At 39.9% G+C, this 21186-nt stretch overlaps 1 protein-coding gene across 1 annotated transcript in view; it reads right to left on the bottom strand.

Moving 5' to 3' along the window:
* LOC127625826 (pleckstrin homology domain-containing family A member 6-like) overlaps positions 1-21186 on the bottom strand; it is a 134714-nt gene that overhangs the window by 98366 nt on the left and 15162 nt on the right. The window lies entirely within an intron of this gene.

The raw sequence follows: 21186 nt of genomic DNA, 5'->3' as shown, positions 1-21186 counted from the left end.
CCTTTCTCTCTTTCTTCCACTCATCAACCTCTGAGTAAATCCCTGCCTGGTTCTGAGGAAGGGTATAATTTAAGAAAAGCACATTTCCCTCCAATCCAGATTCAATGAGGAATGTGAATAGGAAACTTGAATACCCAAAAAAAGAAAAGAAAAAAAAGCAGGTTTAAAAAAGCAGGTTTAAGATGGTTTCTCAGCCTGACTAGGCTGGTTTAGCTGGTCTACCAGTTGGTCTCCCAGGCTGACAAGAATACGGTGGCTAAAACCCCTCTAAAACCAGCAAACTGACAAGCCTGACCAGATGGAAATTCTCCAAAAACAATCTAAAACCAGCAAAGAGATTAGCCTCACCAGTTTAAAAGTGGCCAAAACCACTCGAAAACCAGAAAACAGACCATCCTCACCAACTGAAAAGTGTCTAAATCTCTTCTAAAACAAGAAAAAAGACCAACCTGACCAGCTGAAAGTGCCCAAAACCACTCTAAAACCAGCAAACTGACCAGCTGAAAGTGGCCAAAAATCTTCTAAAACCAGCAAGCAGACCAGCCTGACCAGATGAAAAGTTCCCCAAGCCCCTCTAAAAAAAATAGCAAACAGACCAGGCTGAGCAGCTGAAAAGTGTCCAAATCCCCTCTAAAACCAGCAAATAGAAAATCCAGACCAGCTGAAAAGTGTCTAAACCCCCTCTAAAAGCAGAAAAAGACCAACCCGATGAGCTAAAAGTGGCTAAAATCCCTCTAAAACCAGCAAACAGACCGACTAACTGAAAAGTGTCTCAAACCCCTCTAATACCAGAAAAACTTTACCAGCGGAATGTGTCCAAACCCCTTTTAAGACCAGAAAAGAGACCAGCCTGATCAGCTGAAAGTGACCAAAGCTCCACTAAAACCAGCTAAAAAGACAAGCCTAACCAGGTAAAAGTGGCCAAAATCCCTCTAGAACCAGCAAACTGACCAGCTGAAAGTGGACAAAATAGCTTCAAAAACCAGCAAACAGAAAAGCCTGACTATAAAATGTCCCCCAAACCTTTCTAAAACCAGCAAACCGACCAGTTTGACCAGCTGAAAAGTCCCCCAAGTCCCTCTGAATCCAGCAAAACAGACCAGCCTGACTAGGCTGAGAGTCAAGCAAAAAAAGTAGCAAACCTGCTTATTATTTTTTCAGCAAGGTAGGCTTGGGAGTAATATATATTACATGCCAGATAGCTTTCTTTTTAAAAATAATAATACTTGCATACAGAAACACAGTGCTTTTCATTTTCCCAAAAGTTGGTTCCTCCAGCAATAGCATGGTTCTTCCAGAGAGAGTAAGCTATGGCAACATTTATTTAATAAAGGGAAAGGGCTGAGATCAGATGCACTGTGGCCAACCATAAGAGAGTGCCTTATTGAGCATCTGAGGAAGGCTAAAATCCATACTGATGACAGTGGTCTCAAGAGAGGCACGTAAGATTGTGTGAGATATGAGATGTGACTGCCTTTCTTTTCTTTGTTTGATCATCTTTTATTTTTCTCTGTGAGTGCCTTTCCTCGCGTGCCTGTGCATGCACACAAAGACAAATACTGAGTACACAGACACATAGTTATGATGTCATAGAGGCCCTCATGCAAGAACATCCAATCAGATCTGCGTGTAGAGTGTGAATGAGTAATATCACAACTGGACTGATAAGAGCTGTTCACCCTGAATTAGGGTGACCAAACATCCCTGTTTTCCAGGGACAGTCCCAATTTTTCACAGTCTGGACTTGAGCTGTCCCCGGAAATATCCCCATTTTATTACACATTCAAAACAGTCCGCCAAGTGAAAATACATAGCCTATTGAAGCCTACCGGCAACATGGTTAATCATGTGCTGTTTATTTTTATTTATTTATCTATTTATTTTCCCCCTTTTTGTCCCAATTTGGCATGCCTCAATCCAGAGGAGGAATCCCAGCTGCCTCGGCGTCTGAGACCGTCAACCAGTGCATCTTATCACGTGGCTTGTTGAGCGTATTGCTACGGAGACATAGTGCGTGTGGAGGCTTCATGCCATCCACCGTGGCATCCACCGAGGATACCCCATGTGACTCTACCCTCCCTAGCAATTGAGCCAATTTGGTTGCTTAGCCTTAGGAGACCTGGCTGGAGTCACTCAGCATGCCCTAGGATTTGTACTAGCGAACTCCTGAAGTGGTAGCCGGCGTCTTTTACCACTGAACTACCCAGGCTCCCATGTGCTGTTTATTTTGACCAACAGAGGGGGCTGCTCGCTATAGCAGCTTTAAGTCATTCATCTTCCTTTTCTGATTACTTTTTAGTTTTGCCATTAAGAACTGGACCAGGGAGCAAGCGCAATTGAAAAGAATCATCAACATCGTCAACAGTTTTGATGTGAGGCACATACTAGTTATGTTATAAAGATGTTATATTGTTATGTATTATAAAAAATTAATGCATTTAAAATAAGAATATAACATTAATGGAAAAAATAAATGAAATACATAATAAAGTATCTGCAAAGAACAACAATAAATGTAAGTTAGCACATTACTGGATAGATTACATTGCACCTGGCTGGGAAACAAGTGACTGAATAGAAGCATCATAATGCATAAGAGTTGTTTAAAATAAAAGGTATAATTAAGAAAACAGGTCCATGAGATACCAAATGAGATAACTGATAGAAACATAAAACAGACTAATTATAATTATTATTATTAATATTATTATAAAATATTGAATATCTTAGTGTCATGATTACAAAGTGGAAAAAATCCCCAACAATATGAGGCATCTAAAGGGGGGCAATCCCCCCCCTTCAGAAATGGTTTCAGATGTAATGCTGAGGGAAATGGTAGTCAAGTGAGCTCATTTCTTTTGAAATTCCTCTGCCAGTTTACCAGCAAGAAGATTAGTAGCCTACCATCTTAATTTTAGGAAAGTGCCAGGTAAAGAGGAGAAGAGAAGGAATTTTAGAAGAGAGTAAGAAGAGTGACGAAAGAGTGTGTCCAAGGGCAGGACCCTTGTGCTGTGGAGTCAGCCGCAAAAGTCATATATTCAATCACCGTTTATATATGTTCACTTTTATGCCACTGTGTCATCTACTGTATGCAGTGCAGAAAGGTTTGAACTCAGGTAACAATACCATTAGAAATGATCAACTTTATCTCCATATCAAAATTTCATTGAGACATATGAGTATGATACATTACAACATTCACCATTGTCAAAATCAGGGATTAAAAACTAAATGTTTTTCATTTTGTTCGTTCTGAGCAAAAACTGTATTTTTTCGTTCTGGTTCAGTAGTTCTGCAGCCTCCTTTCCAAAAGGTTACTGGTTAGAACAAAATAAAAATATGGTTAATAATGTTCTCTTTAAAGTGACATTACTGTGCGCTAAGGAGTGGGTGAAATACCAATTGCTGGAAAAACAAGCCCAAAAAAAGCTAAAATAAGCAATTCATGTTTTGTGTGTGGTGAATTTATCGACATATAAATCATAACAACACTCATGTTTAGAGTTGCGCTTTTAGGCAAGGTCGGATGTTAAGTCAGAATCAGAATCAGAATGAGCTTTATTGCCAAGTATGCTTACACACAGAAGGAATTTGTTATTGTGACAGAAACTTACAGTGAAATGCATATATACATATATACATACACTCACCTAAAGGATTATTAGGAACACCTGTTCAATTTCTCATTAATGCAATTATCTAATCAACCAATCACATGGCAGTTGCTTCAATGCATTTAGGGGCGTGGTCCTGGTCAAGACAATCTCCTGAACTCCAAACTGAATGTCAGAATGGGAAAGAAAGGTGATTTAAGCAATTTTGAGCGTGGCATGGTTGTTGGTGCCAGACGGGCCGGTCTGAGTATTTCACAGTCTGCTCAGTTACTGGGATTTTCACGCACAACCATTTCTAGGGTTTACAAAGAATGGTGTGAAAAGGGAAAAACATCCAGTATGCGGCAGTCCTGTGGGCGAATATGCCTTGTTGATACTAGAGGTCAGAGGAGAATGGGCCGACTGATTCAAGCTGATAGAAGAGCAACTTTGCCTGAAATAACCACTCGTTACAACCGAGGTATGCAGCAAAGCATTTGTGAAGCCACAACACGCACAACCTTGAGGCGGATGGGCTACAACAGCAGAAGACCCCACCGGGTGCCACTCATCTCCACTACAAATAGGAAAAAGAGGCTACAATTTGACAGTTGAAGACTGGAAAAATGTTGCCTGGTCTGATGAGTCTCGATTTCTGTTGAGACATTCAGATGGTAGATTCAGAATTTGGCGTAAACAGAATGAGAACATGGATCCATCATGCTTTGTTACCACTGTGCAGGCTGCTGGTGGTGGTGTAATGGTGTGGGGGATGTTTTCTTGGCACACTTTAGGCCCCTTAGTGCCAATTGGGCATCGTTTATATGCCACTGCCTACCTGAGCATTGTTTCTGACCATGTCCATCCCTTTATGGCCACCATGTACCCATCCTCTGATGGCTACTTCCAGCAGGATAATGCACCATGTCACAAAGCTCGATTCATTTCAAATTGGTTTCTTGAACATGACAATGAGTTCACTGTACTAAAATGGCCCCCACAGTCACCAGATCTCAACCCAATAGAGCATCTTTGGGATGTGGTGGAACGGGAGCTTCGTGCCCTGGATGTGCATCCCACAAATCTCCATCAACTGCAAGATGCTATCCTATCAATATGGGCCAACATTTCTAAAGAATGCTTTCAGCACCTTGTTGAATCAATGCCACGTAGAATTAAGGCAGTTCTGAAGGTGAAAGGGGGTCAAACACAGTATTAGTATGGTGTTCCTAATAATCCTTTAGGTGAGTGTACATACATACATACAAACATAAACATTAAAACATATATACATATAGTGACATAAAAATAAAGAAATATACATAATGTTGTAATAATGTTGACTTTATATACAGATATACAGTTATGTGCAGGTGATGTAATGTATTGAAAAAGAGGTAAGATATGTTAAAGAATATAAATTAAATATGGATATAAGTAAGAACGCATGGATTGAATATCGCACATGGTAGTATTGACAAAAGGAATATATTTGGGGGCAGTTTTAAATGTTCCTGTACCTGACTGTTCTGGTGCTCAGAGTGATTTTACCAGCCCTTTTCGTGTGTACAGTTCTAGCTGGGTAGGGGAGCACCAATAGTCCTCTCAGCAGTCTGAATTATCCTTTGAAGTCTTCTGTTGTCTGACTTGGTAGCTGAACCAAACCAGACAGTTAAAAAAGAGCAAATTACAGACTCAATGACTGCTGAGTAGAACTGTATCAGCAGAGCGTGTGGCAGGTTGAACTTCCTCAGCTGGCGAAAGAAGTACAACCTCTGCTGGGCATTTTTCAAAATTTAGTCTATGTTGGTCTCCCACTTCAGGTCCTGCGAGATGGTAGTGCACAGGAACCTGAATGACTCCACTGCTGCCACAGTACTGTTCAGAATGGTGAGCAGGGTCAATGCGGTATTCCTCCTGAAGTCCACTATCAGCTCCACTGTTTTGAGTGTGTTCAGCTCCAGTTTGTTTTGACTGCACCAGACGGCCAGCTGTTCAACTTCCCTTCAGTATGCAGACTCATCGGCATCTTGGATGAGGCCGATAGCTGTAGTGTTGTCTGAAAACTTCAGGAGCTTAACAGAGGGGTCCTTGGAGGTGCAGTCATCTGTGTCAGGGAGAAGAGTAGTGGGGAAAGTACACATCCCTGGGGGGCACCAGTGCTGATTGTACATGTGCTGGAGGTGAATTTACCCATTCTCACTAGCTGCTGCCTGTTTGCCAGAAAGCTGGTGATCCACTCCCGGATAGAGGCAGGAACCGAGAGCTGGGTTAATTTAGTCCATAAGAGAGTGGGTTGATGGTGTTAAAAACCAAACTGAAGTCAACAAATAATATCCTTACATAAGTCCCTGGTCTGTCTAGATGTTGAAGTATGTAATGCAGTCCCATATTGACTGCATCATCCACAGACCTGTTTGCAAACTGCAGGGGATCCAGAAAGGGTTCAGTGAAATCCTTCAGGTGGGCCAACACCAGTCTCTCAAATGACTTCATGACCACAGATGTCAGAGCAACAGGTCTGTAGTCATTAAGTCCTTTGATCTTGAGATTCTTTGGGACAGGGATGAATGTGGAGTGTTTGAAGCAGCAGGGAACTTCACACAGCTCCAGTGATCTGTTTAAGATCTGTGTGAAGATGGTGGCCAGCTGGTCAGCACAGGATTTTAGACAAGTGGGTGAAACAATGTCTGGTCCCTGTGCTTTTCTTGTCTTCTGTTTCTGGAATACCTGGCACAAATCCTCTTCACAGATCTTAACTGCGGGTAGAGTAGCAGGAGAGGTGAGGAGAGGGGTTAAAGGAAGTGTAAATATTTGTGTGCTGTGAAGGTCAGAGCGGGTGTGGGGTGCAAGATTAGGCCTTTCAAATCGACAGTAAAACACATTTAGGTTGTCAGCCAACTGTTGATTCTCTACAGTGTTGGGGGATGGTGTCTTTTAGTAGGTCTCTCCACACTTATGGAGGGTCATTTCAGAATAGCTTCTTTTAGCCACTCTGATCTCCTTTGTCAATCTGTTTTTGGCCTGATTATAAAAGATTTTATCCCCACTTCTGTAAGCATCCTCTTTGGCCTGATTGAGCTGCCTGAGTTCTGCTGTAAACCACGGTTTGTTGTTTTTGTATGTTAAATAAGTCCTAGCGGGAATGCACTTATCCTCACAGAAGCTTGTCCAGGTCTGTGGCTGCAGCCTCAAAAATACTCCAATCAGTGCAGTCAAAGCAGGCTTGTAGTTCCAGCTCTGCTTCATTGGTCCATCTATTTACAGTCCTTTCTACAGGTTTAGAAAGAAGATGAACCAAACAGTGATCAGTGAGTCAAAAATCTGCTCAGGAGACACAGCAATATGCATCCTTTATTTTTGTGTAGCAATGATCCAGTGTATTTCTGTCTGTAGTGGGGCATGTAATGTGCTGTCTGTATTTGGGTAGTTGATCTCACGTGTGAGATTTGCCCCAAGAATAATAATAAGTGAGTTTGTTTGTTCCATGTCTGTGATCTGATTAGCCAGCTGTTGCAACGCTGCGCTCACACACACACGTGGAGGAATATAAACACTCACAAGAATACACAAGGAAAACTCCCACTAGAAAGGCTTACAGTTTATGAAGAGCGTCTCTAAATTAGGACAGCATATCTTCAGCATTGTTACATCTGTTCACCAACATTCGTTGATGTAAAAACACGTTCCATCGCCTCTCGTTTTCCCTGTTAACTCTGTGGTGCGATCTGCTCTGAACAGCTGGAAGCCCAGTATATGTAATGCGCTGTCCAGTATTGTTTCACTCAGCCAGGTTTCCATGAAGCACAATGCGGCTGAATTTGCAAAGTCCTTATTTTTGCGGGTGAGAAGTAGTTCGTCCATTTTGTTAGAAAGAGAGGGGAGATTGGCTAGATGGATTCTTGGCAGTGCTGTCAGATCCACTACTGTAAAGCCACTGTGTTGGTGGAAGAGAATAACTGACTGTGGCTCTAATGGCCAACATCTATGCAGAGCTAATGCAGGCTATTTAGGATTGTGGTTAAACTTTTTCATATTTAATGGCATTTTTTACTCAGTACAAGTGTGGCAATTGGCATTCTATCTAGAGCCTCAACAAAAACATCTCAGATATTTCCCTGTTGCAATAAACTGTGTGTGTGTGTGTGTGTGTGTGTGTGTGTGTGTGTGTGTGTGTGTGTGTGTGTGTGTGTGTGTGTGTGTGTGTGTGTGTGTATGTGTGAGCGTGTATTTATCACTTTGTGGGGACCAAATGTCCCCATAAGGATAGTAAAATCCGAAATTTTTGACCTTGTGGGGACATTTTGTCAGTCCCCATGAGGAAAACAGCTTATAAATCATACTAAATTATGTTTTTTGAAAATGTAAAAATGCAGAAAGTTTTCTGTGAGGGTTAGGTTTAGGAGTACGGTTGGGTTTAGGGGATAGAATATAAAGTTTGTACAGTATAAAAACCATTATGTCTATGGAAAGTCCCCATAAAACATGGAAACCAAACATGTGTGTGTGTGTGTGTGTGTGTGTGTGTGTGTGTGTGTGTGTGTGTGTGTGTGTGTGTGTGTGTGTGTGTGTGTTTTAGCTATACTTCTGAGGGCCTAATTTAATGAAATGTCAAAAACCTATAATCCAAGTGATCAACAGTATTTAAAAAGCTCATAAATCAGCCAAAATGTTTCATATGTTACAGTATATAAACTCTATCTAATCTGATAACTGCAGGTTTCTGGGTTAGGTTAATGAATTATTTAATTATTTATGAATTAGGTTTATATATTTTTTAAGAATATCTAATTTTCTTAATATCATTGCATGATTGTGAATGGTGAATCTCATGAAACCTGTCAAGAACATGTTCTGGTCATATTTACCACCAAACAAAAAAACAAAAAATAAATATACTCTCTTTTGATATTTCCAGGACACTTAAGCACATTTTACCCCTAATTCTCAATAATGTAACACGTCCAGATGTTTCTTTAACTGTTCTCATTGTTTTCATTGATGATTCTCATTGTCCTAACACAGTCTGGTATTACAGTAAAAAAGTTGCTGTTGTACAATTATTTTTTTAATCAAAGTTCTAATATGATGTATAAATACTTTTGTCATTTAAATATAACTTTTACTCACGGAAATGCGGAAATTAGTATATTATTGTGAAGCTGAGAAGGGCAGGGCCAGGCTGGAATGATGCGCTCCCAGTCCCCAATCAGCCTGATGGGGCGTGTAAGGGATAAAGGCGGCCGGTGACGACAGTTCGAGAGAGAGATAATTATGGACAGTTGCCCTGTATGAAGCACGTGTGTAAAAAGGCTATTGCTGTGAATAAAGTTGGCTATTGGCCATAACCTACACATCACATCTGTGTATGATATTACTCGGCTTTTTAACTAAATTAGAGTATTCTGCCCCAGAGAGTGGAAGGAAAATACCATGACAACTTCTTTGTTCAAGTAAAACAAGTCTATTGTTCCTGGATCTCCACAGCTCTGCGGAGGTTGTGTGCTCTCCCAACTGCCTCTCTCTTTTCTCTCATAACTGGTCTCGCATGATCTGGTCTAACAGGTCTCACCTAATTTTAAAAGAAAACAAGAAACAAAAAAGACCTTATCACACTGCAGGTGACCGGGTCAACGATTCCATTGGTGACATATAGCACCCTTACAAGGGTGTATAAACCTAACAAGCAAATCATCCATCCAATCCATTTTTCTCAGGTCTAGAAGACTGCAAAGCAGAAATTCAGCATTGTTAAGCTTTGTCAAGCCAAGTCAAGTGGTTTTTATTGTCGTTCAACCATATACAGTTAGTACACTATACAGCAAAATGAGACGTTCTTCCAGGACCATTATGCTACATAAAAACAACATAGGAAAAACACAGAACCACATGAGACTACACAGACTAAATAACATTTCTACATAAAGTGCACATGCAAACGTGTGCAAAAAATTATGGGACAGTACAATAAATTACTAAAAGGAACAGGACAATAGGCACAGTAACAGACAGTGCAGCGCCGACCAGTACACATTTGTAATCCGAGTAGTGCAAAAAGATGACACTTTCTAAAAATGCCAAATGTAAACATAACATACTATGAAATAGTGTTCTATGGACATAGCAGTTATTGAGGTAGCAGCCAGGTATAAGTGACCTGGCTGCAACTCTGGACATGTGCAAAAGTTGTATGTGTACAGGTATGTGGGAGATGTGCTTTTCTCAGTCTTTGAAGAAAGTAGAGATGCTGCTGGGCTTTCTTGGTAATAGAGCTGGTGTTGAGGAACCAGGTGAGGTTCTACACCAGGTGAACACCAAGGAATTTGGTGCGCTTGATGATCTCCACAGAGGAGCCGTCGATGATCAGTGGAGAGTGGTCACTCTGTGCTCTCCTAAAGTCAACAATCATCTCTTTTGTTTTGTCCACATTCAGAGACAGGTTGTTGGCTCTACACCAGTCCGTTAGCCACTGCACCTCCTCTCTGTGTGTTGACTCATCGTTCTTACTGACGAGACTCACCACGGTCGTGTCATCGGCGAACTTGATGATGTGGTTCGAGCTGTCCATTGCTGTACAGTCGTGCGTCAGCAGCGTGAACAGCAGTGGACTGAGCACACAGCCCTGGGGGGCCCCAGGGCTCAGTGTGATGGTGGTGGAGATGCTGTTCCCGATCCGGACTGACTGAGGTCTCCCAGTCAGGAAGTCCAGGATCCAGTTGCAGAGGGAGGTGTCCAGGCCCAGTAGGTTCAGCTTTCCAGATGCTGAGGAATGATTGTGTTGAATGCTGAGCTGAAGTCTATGAATAGCATTCAAACGTATGTGTCCTTTTTATCTAGGTGCGTGAGGGCCAGATAGAGGGTGGTGGCGATGGTGTCGTCTGTTGAACGGTTGGGACGATACGCAAACTGCAGTGGATACAGTTAGGGGGGCAGCTGTGTCTTAATGTGCCACATGACGAGCTTCTCGAAGCACTTCATGATGATGGGTGTGAGTGCGATGGTAGTCATTGAGGCAGGACGCTGAATACTGCTTTGGCATGGTGACGATGGTGGTGGCCTTGCACGTTAGAACGACAGCGCTGCTCAGAAAGATGTTAAAGATGTCGGTAAAAATATCTGCCAGCTGGTCTGCACATCCTCTTAGCATACTGCCAGGAATGTTGTCTGATCCAGCAGCCTTCAGTGGGTTGAATCTACATAGTTTTCTCCTCACATCAGCCGTGGTAAGACAGAGCACCTTGTCGTTGGGAGGAGGGGTAGAAGTTGTTCAGTGCTTCTGGAAGGGAGGCATCTTTGTCAAAGGCATCTGATGTGTCCTGTAGTTGTTGAAGGCCTGGATGCCCTGCCACATGCGCAGTGAGTCGCCGCTGTCCTGGAAGTGACTGTGTATTCTCTGGGCGTATGCGCGCTTTGCTTCTCTGATGGCCCGGGACAGTTTGGCACTCGCTGTTCTTAGGGCCGCCTTGTCACCTGCTCTGAGCGGGGTTGGAGCGTGTGGTGATTGTCTTGGAGAAAGTGACATCATCAGTGCACTTGCTGATGTAGCTGATCACTGATACTGTGTATTCCTCCAAGTTGGTAGTCGCACCATATGTTGCAGCCTCCCTGAACATGTGCCAGTCAGTACACTCAAAACAGTCCTGAAGAGCAGAGATGGCTCCTGCTGGCCAGGTTTTCACCTGCTTCTGAAGCGGTTTTGTGCGCCTGACGAGCGGTCTGTATGCTGGGATTAGCATAACAGAGATGTGGTCTGAGTAGCCGAGGTGGGGGCGGGGCTCCGCCTGGTATGCGGCTGGGATGTTTGTGTAAACAAGATCAAGCGTGTTCACCCCTCTCGTTGCAAAGTCCACATACTGATGGAATTTAGGGAGCACTGTCTTGAGATTCGCATGGTTGAAATCTCCGTCAAACAATAAACAGTCCGTCAGGTTGAGCGCTCTGCAGTTCGCTAATAGACCCATACAGTTCACAGAGCGCTTCCTTAGCATTAGCGTTGGGGGGAATGTAAACTCCAGTTATAATGACAGTGGTGAATTCCCGTGGTAAATAAAAAAGTGTGCATCTAACAGTCACAAGCTCCAACAGTAATGAGCAGTAGCTAGAGACTAGCATAGAGTTCTTGCACCATTCTGTGTTGATGTAAACACACAAGCCACCACCATGAGTTCTAGCTGAATGGTGGCGTCCGGAACTCTGTCGCTGAGCCACGTCTCCGTGAAACCAAATACGCAACAGTCTCTAAACTCACCCTGCGTAGTCTGCTGGAGTCGGATGTAGTCCAGTTTATTGTCCAGGGATCAAACATTTGAGGGCAGGATAGACGGGAGAGCCGGCCGTATAGGGTTTGTTTTTTGCCTAGCATGGACCCCCGCCCTCTCGCCGCGTTTCCGCTTCCTCGCACACCAATTATGACGTCCTCTCCCCCGGTCACCAGCATCAGGCGACGGCAAGGTCTGGAGGCCTGGTATCCGCAGCAAGCAGAGGTCACGTAGCTTCTCCTGCAGATCATCATGCAGCTTGGTTTTTACATGAGTCTTATATTTGAGCAGTGTCTGGCGATGGTAAACACGAACACCAGTTGCTCCGATGTCCATGTGCCGTAAAAGTTGGGCTAAGTAACTAAAATAGCACCATTTTGGATCCGTAGTGGTCGCTGCATGCTACCGCGCCGCCATCTTGGATTAAGATCCAAGGCAAGATCTGTTAAGGCAACATAACTAGAATAAAAATGCCAATTGAATGCCAATGTTCAATAAACAGTTTTTAAACTAAACAAATGAAACATAATTTAACTAAACTTTATATATTATTAATAATTATCAGAATAAATAATGCTTCCACCAAGTAATATAGTTTATTACCTGACTATTTGTAGTTGCCAATGAAGTAACCGGACACATCAATATAGAATGTGTGTTGACCGGTTTGCGTTCACAGTAATTTTACAACAGCTTAAAACATGGTTCATCCAATCAGCATTCAGTGTCGGTATTTTCTGTTTCTTAATCATTACTTTTCCTTGCAGACAATTCATTAAGATTTAGCCACACAACCTCCAGTGTGCTGTCTCTCAAAAGATTCATAATTTAAATCAAAACATTTCAAGCTGATACTTTGTGTACTTTTCATCCTTCATTTACATCATTAACTTATTATTTAGACCAGTTAGGCAATACCATATCATTAAAAAATGTCATCCTTTAATTTGTCCTTTCTTGTAATCATTTAGTAGTCATTTGAGTACTGATAACTGAGGATGTCATTTGAGTGACACAGCCCATACAAACCGACAACAATGGGAAGAGGGAACTAAGCCTGAAGATTCGACTTTATCTGCTAGAAGACAATTAGCTATTATCTACTCTACTCAAAATCTATCAAGCTAGTGCCGTCATGTGACACAACCCCATGACAACAACACCATTACATCATGAAACAGGGCTCCACAGCAACATTCAACACATAACAAATCCAAGCTACAGTATTTATAATTTAAATTCTCAATACTCAGGGTTGGGAGGGTTACTTTTTAAATGTATTCCACTACAGATTACAGAATCCAAGCTGTAAAATGTCATTTGTAGCGTATTTCGTTAGATTACTCAAGGTCAGTCATTTATTATAAATCCTTTGGATTACTTCTTCAGCACTGATAGATTTTTTTCACTTGATTTGACTACAAAATACACATGCTAAATACATTCTCTGAAAAACCTAAATATTTTATGCATTGTTTTTTCTAAAACAAGATCAATATAATTGGAATTTTTTATTATCAAGAATACGATTTTTTTATCTTAACAGAAAAAAAAAAGAAATTATGATCCAATGTGAATTTTCTTGATAAAAAACATGATTGTTCCTGATAACATGTGCATGTAAAATGGCTAGAAATAGCATTTTAGCTTTTATTTCTATTTCTTCTGCTCCAAACTTTCTTTAAACTTACTTCTCTGTCTGCTCGTATGAATGTAACACATCATAAGTGTGTGTTTCACTGCTGTTCAAATGCACTTTGGATCACATCATATCTATTATCATATATAAATATAAAATGAAACAAATGACAATAAAATGCAAATTAATCTCTTCAGTAATCAAAATACTTTTTGATGTAACTATATTCTAATTACCAATGATTTGAATTGTAACTAGTGGAAAACAGATACTAATATTTTGTATTTTAAATGTGTAATCCCATTACATGTATTACATTACTCCCCAACCCTGTCAATGCTGTATTTAGAGCCAATATTGCTTAGAAAATATAATTATATAACTATATGGCCATTTAGAATAATAATTAATAAAGAGACTAACAAAATTTACCAGAGCATACTGTACCATGGTTTTACCATGTTTTTCAGACACCATGGTATTCTTTGAAGTACCTGGGTGATTCTCACAAAACCTGTAAAAAAAATTGCCCTGGTCATTTTAACCCCAAATCAATGAAACAATTTGATTTTGCATAAATAAAATGAAGTAGGGATGCACCAATATAAATTTTTCTATTTTTGCCATTAAAAACAACATAAAAAAAACATCACAAAATCATTTGATACATATGTTGGACAATTCCACAAAAATAAAAAGTTACCAAATGAACGAAATGCCCAGTTGTGTTCAATTGTGGTATAATGGATAATGGCATACACACCACTAGGGGGGCCACTTGCTTAAACAATGCGGACTGAAGCACTGAATACAGTCTATTTTTAATCTTTCAAGGTTTAGTTATTGTGCAATACCATATTGTGATTTTAATCTTAACTCAATCAATTGTGTAGCCTTAACAGATGAACAGAATAGAAGTCTTCTATTAAGAAGATAATAATTATGGTGGTGGCGTAGTGGGCTAAAGCACTGAACTGGTAAGCCGAAGGTTGTGGGTTTGATCCCCACAGCCACCACCATTGTGTCCTTGAGCAAGGCACTTAACTCCAGGTTGTTCTGGGGGGATTGTCCCTGTAATAAGTGCACTGTAAGTCGCTTTGGATAATAGCGTCTGCCAAATGCATAAATGTAAGTGCTGCTTTTACAACTGTCACATCTGTAACAAAATTTTTTTCCTCATTAATGTAAGAAGAAGAATGGTTATAAATTAAATATTACATGTTCTTAGGAGTGCCAACCCTATACATTTGCTGGCTATCATTATTCCTGCATTTGAATTCAGAGTTTTTAACAAAGTGTGAAGAAAATTAATTAGAAATAAAATATCGCTTAAAACCAATTTGCTGATGGTTTTAGTTTGGTCCATAATCGGCCGATAAATTTCAGTGGATACATTGGTGCATCCCTAAAATGAAGCCTATATTAAGGACCATTACATTTATTTGCATTATTACATTATTTTAGGGACACTTAAACACATTTTACCCTCCATTTCTTATTACTGTAACATGTCTGGGCATTTAACTTTTACTTATCGCATTGTTTTCAATAATGATTCTCATTACCGTAACACATCTCTCATGTCATTTTCTTTACTTTTACTGTATAACCTTAAAAAGACACTGTTGTACAAGGATTTTTTGAAAAAATAAAAGGTTGTGCCAATAGAGACCTATGATGAAAAAATGCTTTATTGTTTTTGGCACACACAAAAAAAAAGACTTAATTTTCTATATGCAAAATTTTATTTTATTTTTGGAGTAAAATAGGACCAGGACATTTTCTTGATAGGTTTCATGTGAATTACCCTTGTGGTACCATTCATATACATCTAGGAATAATATTCCATACCATTCCGTGCCACATACCATGGAATGTTGTAACATGGTATATTAAAAAGTTAATCATTCATTACTGTGGTATAGATCAAAAGCACCACAGAAGGAAAAGCCTGACTTTGTTTAAAGAGAAATAAAAAATAAATAAAAATAAACTTTATCCTTCAACCATCTTTGAAAATGTATATATTGATCTAGACAAGAGAGACTGTGGTTTTGACAGTTATGTAAGAAACGTATCCATTTAAGGAAAGTGATCCTTTGACTTTAATGGCTCTGACGACATGAGCTCATGCTGTTTTCCCATGCCCTATGAGAGAAGCTGTGGTAAATCAGGACAGAGGAGCAGAGACCATTCAGGGCCTAAGAGACATGAGTTTAATGCTGACCATCCAGTAGTCCAGCTACCATTACTAGACTAAACTGCCAGTGAGAGCTTGGAAAGCTTAGAAATACTGACATTATAAAAATACTAATCTTGGACAGAGTGGATATCTGACCAAAAGTGACCCTTGGGGTTATCCAGAAGGAATTAACTGTTTAAAACAGTCTAAAATGCTTTGCTGGTAAAAGCTGGTTTAAGATGGTCTTACTCAGTTGGTCAAGCTGGTGGTCAGCCAGTAAGTCTTCAAGCCTGACTAGCTGAAAAGTGTCCCAAATTCCTCTAAAATCAGCAGACTGGCCAGCCTGACCAGGCTGAAAGACCAGCTAACCAGTTTATGCTGGTATAATCTTTTTCTTCAACAGGGAAGTATCGGATAGCTACTGTAGATTCTCCTAGTGGTGCGGGGTGGCAGATTTTATTTATTTAGTTATTTTTACAACAGATACCCAATTTCAACTCAACTGGAAGCCATATTAGCGATATCATATACTCTATGCCATGAAAGAATTAAAATATTTTGCAAATGAGGACAGACGCATCTGGAGGGCAAAGCAAAGAATGATGTGTAGTGATTCATGGATTAAGCTAATTAGTTATTCCGTACTCTGCTGACTCATATATTCAGATTGTCTGGTTTAATCTAGTTATTGGGGCAATTTTGACAGAGCCCATGACCCATTCTGTCCCCCAGAGGATGTCATCATTGAAGGCTGTTTGGCTGTGGGTGTGCCCAATGGGATGAACCTCCAGTGGTTTCAGTTCTATACTTAGTAATGACTTGCTGCTTCTCTTCTTCCGCTCTGGGCAGTGCAACTGAGAGGATGGCTCTTGCTCAGCATCCTCTCCCATACTGTGCACTGGATTCCCTCCCTGAGGAGTGAATATGCCCTCATTTCCCAAAAAAACTTCCCAGAAACTCTCCCCCTTCAGTGCACTTTTATTTGTTTTATTCTCTTTAGTTCAGAAATGAACATCTAACCCACTCCAGATTGCAGAAGCCTACTATTAAATGGTAAATGACAGTGAGGGCAGATTTTCCTGGAGCAATTAAAGAGCTAAGCATGCTATCAAAGTAGGGCAGCTGTAATACATGGACGACACTTGTCCTCTTTTCCGTTCAAGTCCGTCTAATGTCTCAAATCCTTCTTAGGCTGCCACTGACTTCTCCTGAATCTTGGAGTGCTGACTGAAAAAAGTCTTAGGCTTAGTCTGGCTGATAAAAAGGAAGGAAGGAAGAGAAAGAGGTTACTACTTTTTATTTCAGGCATGTGGCAGTCCTTTTCAATAAACTTATTTAAATGGTGCTTTTAAAAAAAAGATGCTAGGTCAGCATTCAACTGCTATGCTCGTAATGGAATACTAGCACGCTGATTTCTGCAAACTGCATCCTATATATGTATACTGTCACCAATTTTCTTTAAAAATAGTAAAAATGGTAGTTTCAGTAGTATGCTACAGTACATTGCTTTTATGAACTCATGTTCAATACCCATTAAGATCAACCAACAGAATTTGTGGCATAATATTGATTACCACAAAAAATTATTTGGACTCGTCCCTCATTTTCTTTCATAAAAGCAAAATCAAAGTCACAGTGAGGCACTTAAAATGGAAATAAATGGGGCCAATTTTGAAGGTGTGTGGGGGGGGGGGCTGCACGTGAAGCATTTACATATTTCCATTGATCATGGTATACATATTGGGGGTTGTACTTGCTTGTTTTGGTTATTGGAGGGGTTACCTCTCCCATCCCCCCTGACAACTACGCCCCTGACTATATGCAACGTATGATTTAAATGAATAAAAACTGCCTGAAACCTGTTCACTTCTGCACCAAGTTACATGACACAAAAGCATGCTGCCAATGTCCTCGAAGCACTCCTCTGGATGTAGCGCTAACAAAATTTTGTTATTTAATTTATGTTTAATCTTGCTATCTCTTTGCAATACAATTCTATTCATTAACATTAGTAAATGTATAGGAAATGCATTCCTATACATTTACTGTGCATTTTCACATTGAGAATAAATAGGTTCATCCAAAAGCTGAAAAACTTGCTTTCAGAGGCTTTATATGGCGTTAGGATGAAAATGAGGAGCATTTTGAACTGTTCTGAGACCAGTGCAGAGAGACAGCACACTGGAGGTTAAGTCTTTCACTAAATAGTGAGCAAAATAAGGATCCAATAAAGAAGCAGCTAAGTGCATTCAATCCTAAAACCAAAAGTTTCAGGCTGCAGATGATGTCTGGATTACTCAGCATGTTTGGCAGACATGGGACAATGGTAATAGTACATAGATTCAGAATTGTATAATGCTACATTTTATTTTAACATGGTTGGAAGTGATTGGATGATGCTGGACATTACTTTGAATAAGAATTATTTATTCAGCTTTATAGTAAATCAGCTGTAATGTCTGTAACGTCTCAAAAACATGAATAACCAACAGTCCTGGAAACATAATAAAAATATAAATAAAATTGGACTATCTATAGCTTAGTTTTTTTTTATTTCACAACGTAAACTCGATGTCCTCATAAGTGGACGTACATCAGCTCTAATGTCTGTAACGTCTCAAAAACATTAATTATCAACACTCCTGTAAACATAATAAAAACAGAAATAAAATTGGACAATCTGTAGCTTAGTTTTTTTTTATTTCACAACGTAGTCTCGCTGTCCACATATGTGGACATACATTTTTAGGAAAACAATTTGCTCTAGAATTATCTGTTTTGCTTGTTTATTAGGTGCAACTAGTCAGAAATCAAAAAGAAAAATGGAAAATCCACACAGTCACGCTCGGGTCTCAGGAGGTCAAGGCAGAAATATGAAGCTTAGAATTTTATAAAAGCACTTACATTAATTTTTATTTTAAAACGTATTATTATTATTATTCAAGCTGTTAAGTTGTTTAAATAATTTTTACAGTTATTTAAGGGTTGATGGGTTTACAGTGTAATGTTGTCATGGCAATAAAGTTGTAAAATTAGATTCAACTTTACACAGAAAATGTTAGTCGATTTGATCACACTAAAATCATGTTAACATGCATATTGTTTATTTCTTGAGAATACACTTTTGAAACAGTGAGTATTTTAATGTTTACTGGATTGGCCCCATTCACCTGCATTGCAAGTGCCTCACTGTAACCCAGATTTTTGCTTTTATTTTTTTATAATTTTGTTTTTAAGAAAAAGAGGGACGAGTCTAAATAAACTTTGGGGTGATCAACATTATGCCACAAATGCTGTCGACTGAGCTGAACTTCTACGGAGCCTGGAATATTCCTTAAATTCAACAAGTGGCATCAAGTAATCACCTTACAAATAAATGTGCCTATTTTGCATTTTTAATGGAAGATCAAGTTGAGTTAAATTGTATTTAGTAGGTAATATAAGTATTCTATCAGAAAATTCCCACACTTTGCACAGTGTGTAAATTAACTGCATACTGATGAAATAGTACAAGTAGTATGGTAGTATGTTGTTATAAAAACAGCCAATGCTTCAGACATTAACATCATAAAGCCTTCAGGGAAAGATAACCAGAAGGCAAGCTCCCAAACCGCCATATAATCAAAAATCAAAAATCATGGGCAGTACTAAAGACAACATCTACAGCAGAATCATTGTTTAGGGAGATACAATTATATAACAGTACCACAGTGAGGATAGACAGCCAAGAAGGGCAGTGACACACAGCAAATTGAGGAAGCTGGGAGCAAGGGCACACAATTTCACAATCTTAAGCACACAAATCAGATTCAATCCAACGATTCATCATCCTCTATGGCTATAGTTTGTCATTAACTCAGCAGGCCTCTCAGCATGCAAGACCAAACGTCTCCTAAAACTGGGTGTGATCACTGTACGATTTTTATGGTCCTTTCGATTGTTTGATCTGTAAGACTGTATGATCCCAATGAGATATCAGGTAAAAGCCGAAGTACACAGTGACATTATGACTTTGGTCCCAATGACAGAGTTGACAAGGTGTTTTGCGTCAACTGGCCGCCGTAGGAGCAGTCACATTGCACGACTGCAAAGCAAAATTCCTTACATTGCCAGAAGTTCATAGAAGGCTACAATTCAGTGCAGAAGCCATCAGTGAACATGTCACACTAAAGGCTGGAGTCTAATTAATTTTTCTGTGTGTTGTTCCATTTCACACACGGTCAAGCACATTACCTTTTAAAGTATACTATTCAGACCACAAGCCTATATGGACACGTTCAACGCATGCGCATTATGACTGCTTTGCGATACTCTTTGCATGTGCGGACAACGTACAAAGATGCAGACTGTCATCATGTCTAGAAAAACTAAGTTCTACATGGACGGTCCACGCATACTGTGCTGATGATGAAATGTGCATCACATACACTATGTGCAAGACAAACCGGCACATGGAAAACCGAAGTATAATTCGACCTTTAGCAATCAAAGATTAGTGATTTTGCTCTATGTCAATCAAAATGTTTTACCATCCCCGAAATTTGTATTACAAGGCAAAATCGTGACCAAAATTGCACAGTGTGAATCCAGCTTAAAGCCTGAAGGTGGAAAAGAAACATTACAGCAGCATCAGTTTTCAGCTGTCCTACAAGTTCATCCAGACAAAAAGGGTTTTGTTAAGGAAGCTCACATCTTTTCATGCTTTCTTTCACAGTTTCATCGGTGTAGACAGGCAACTGTTTTCTGCAGCAGATAAAAAAAGCTTGCACATTTTACATGAGGATTTATTCTAATCTAATTAGTGAGTGTGTTGTTAGGGATCTTTGATGATTAGACCTCATGCTGGCTCTTATTAAAGTGTTTCTAAATTCATTAGCTTGGACCAGAACAAATGCACACCCTCTCAATTGACTATACATGTCCTTGTGTGAGCAGTGTCTAAACATTTCATAAAGATCCATTTTGAGATTAGTCCTCTGCCTGCCCCTTTTAATTAAACTGACTCTTTATTTCTTTAATTCATTAGCTCAATCAATAGTCTTTAGTTTCAAATTATATAAAGCAAATAAATGGTCTACTATTCTGTTATGAAACTGGAGTGTTAATCAACATTACAGGTTACAAAGTCATATGCCAGTCACATCAAGGAAGCACAGCAGAGATTAGAGCAGATTGTGTCAGACATCTGCTGTGACAAAAACACTTGGCACGTGGCAAGGAGGGCAACAAAGAGGAAAGAGAGCTTAACAAACGGAGGCAATCACAGCATGGGGCTTTGTATGGAAGTGGAGGAAGGGTAGGCACTCTTATTCAAGTCAGTTATGTATCAGTGGCTGCTACTGGTCCTACCCACCAATGATGGCCCCACCCACCTCTTCCTTTGGTCCACCCATTTTTTGAATCACCCAAACACAAGGGGAGAGACAGAATAGACAAAGAAAGGATGCTTCCATTAAATGTTAAATTATTGTTATTTACCCATGATTAACAACCTTATAATTGTAATGCTGCCAT

This window comes from Xyrauchen texanus, chromosome 32 (assembly GCF_025860055.1).
Source record: "Xyrauchen texanus isolate HMW12.3.18 chromosome 32, RBS_HiC_50CHRs, whole genome shotgun sequence".
Classification (NCBI taxonomy): Eukaryota; Metazoa; Chordata; class Actinopteri; order Cypriniformes; family Catostomidae; genus Xyrauchen; species Xyrauchen texanus.
The sequence above is the reverse complement of the archived record's forward strand: the minus strand, read 5'-3'. Positions and strand labels throughout refer to the sequence as shown.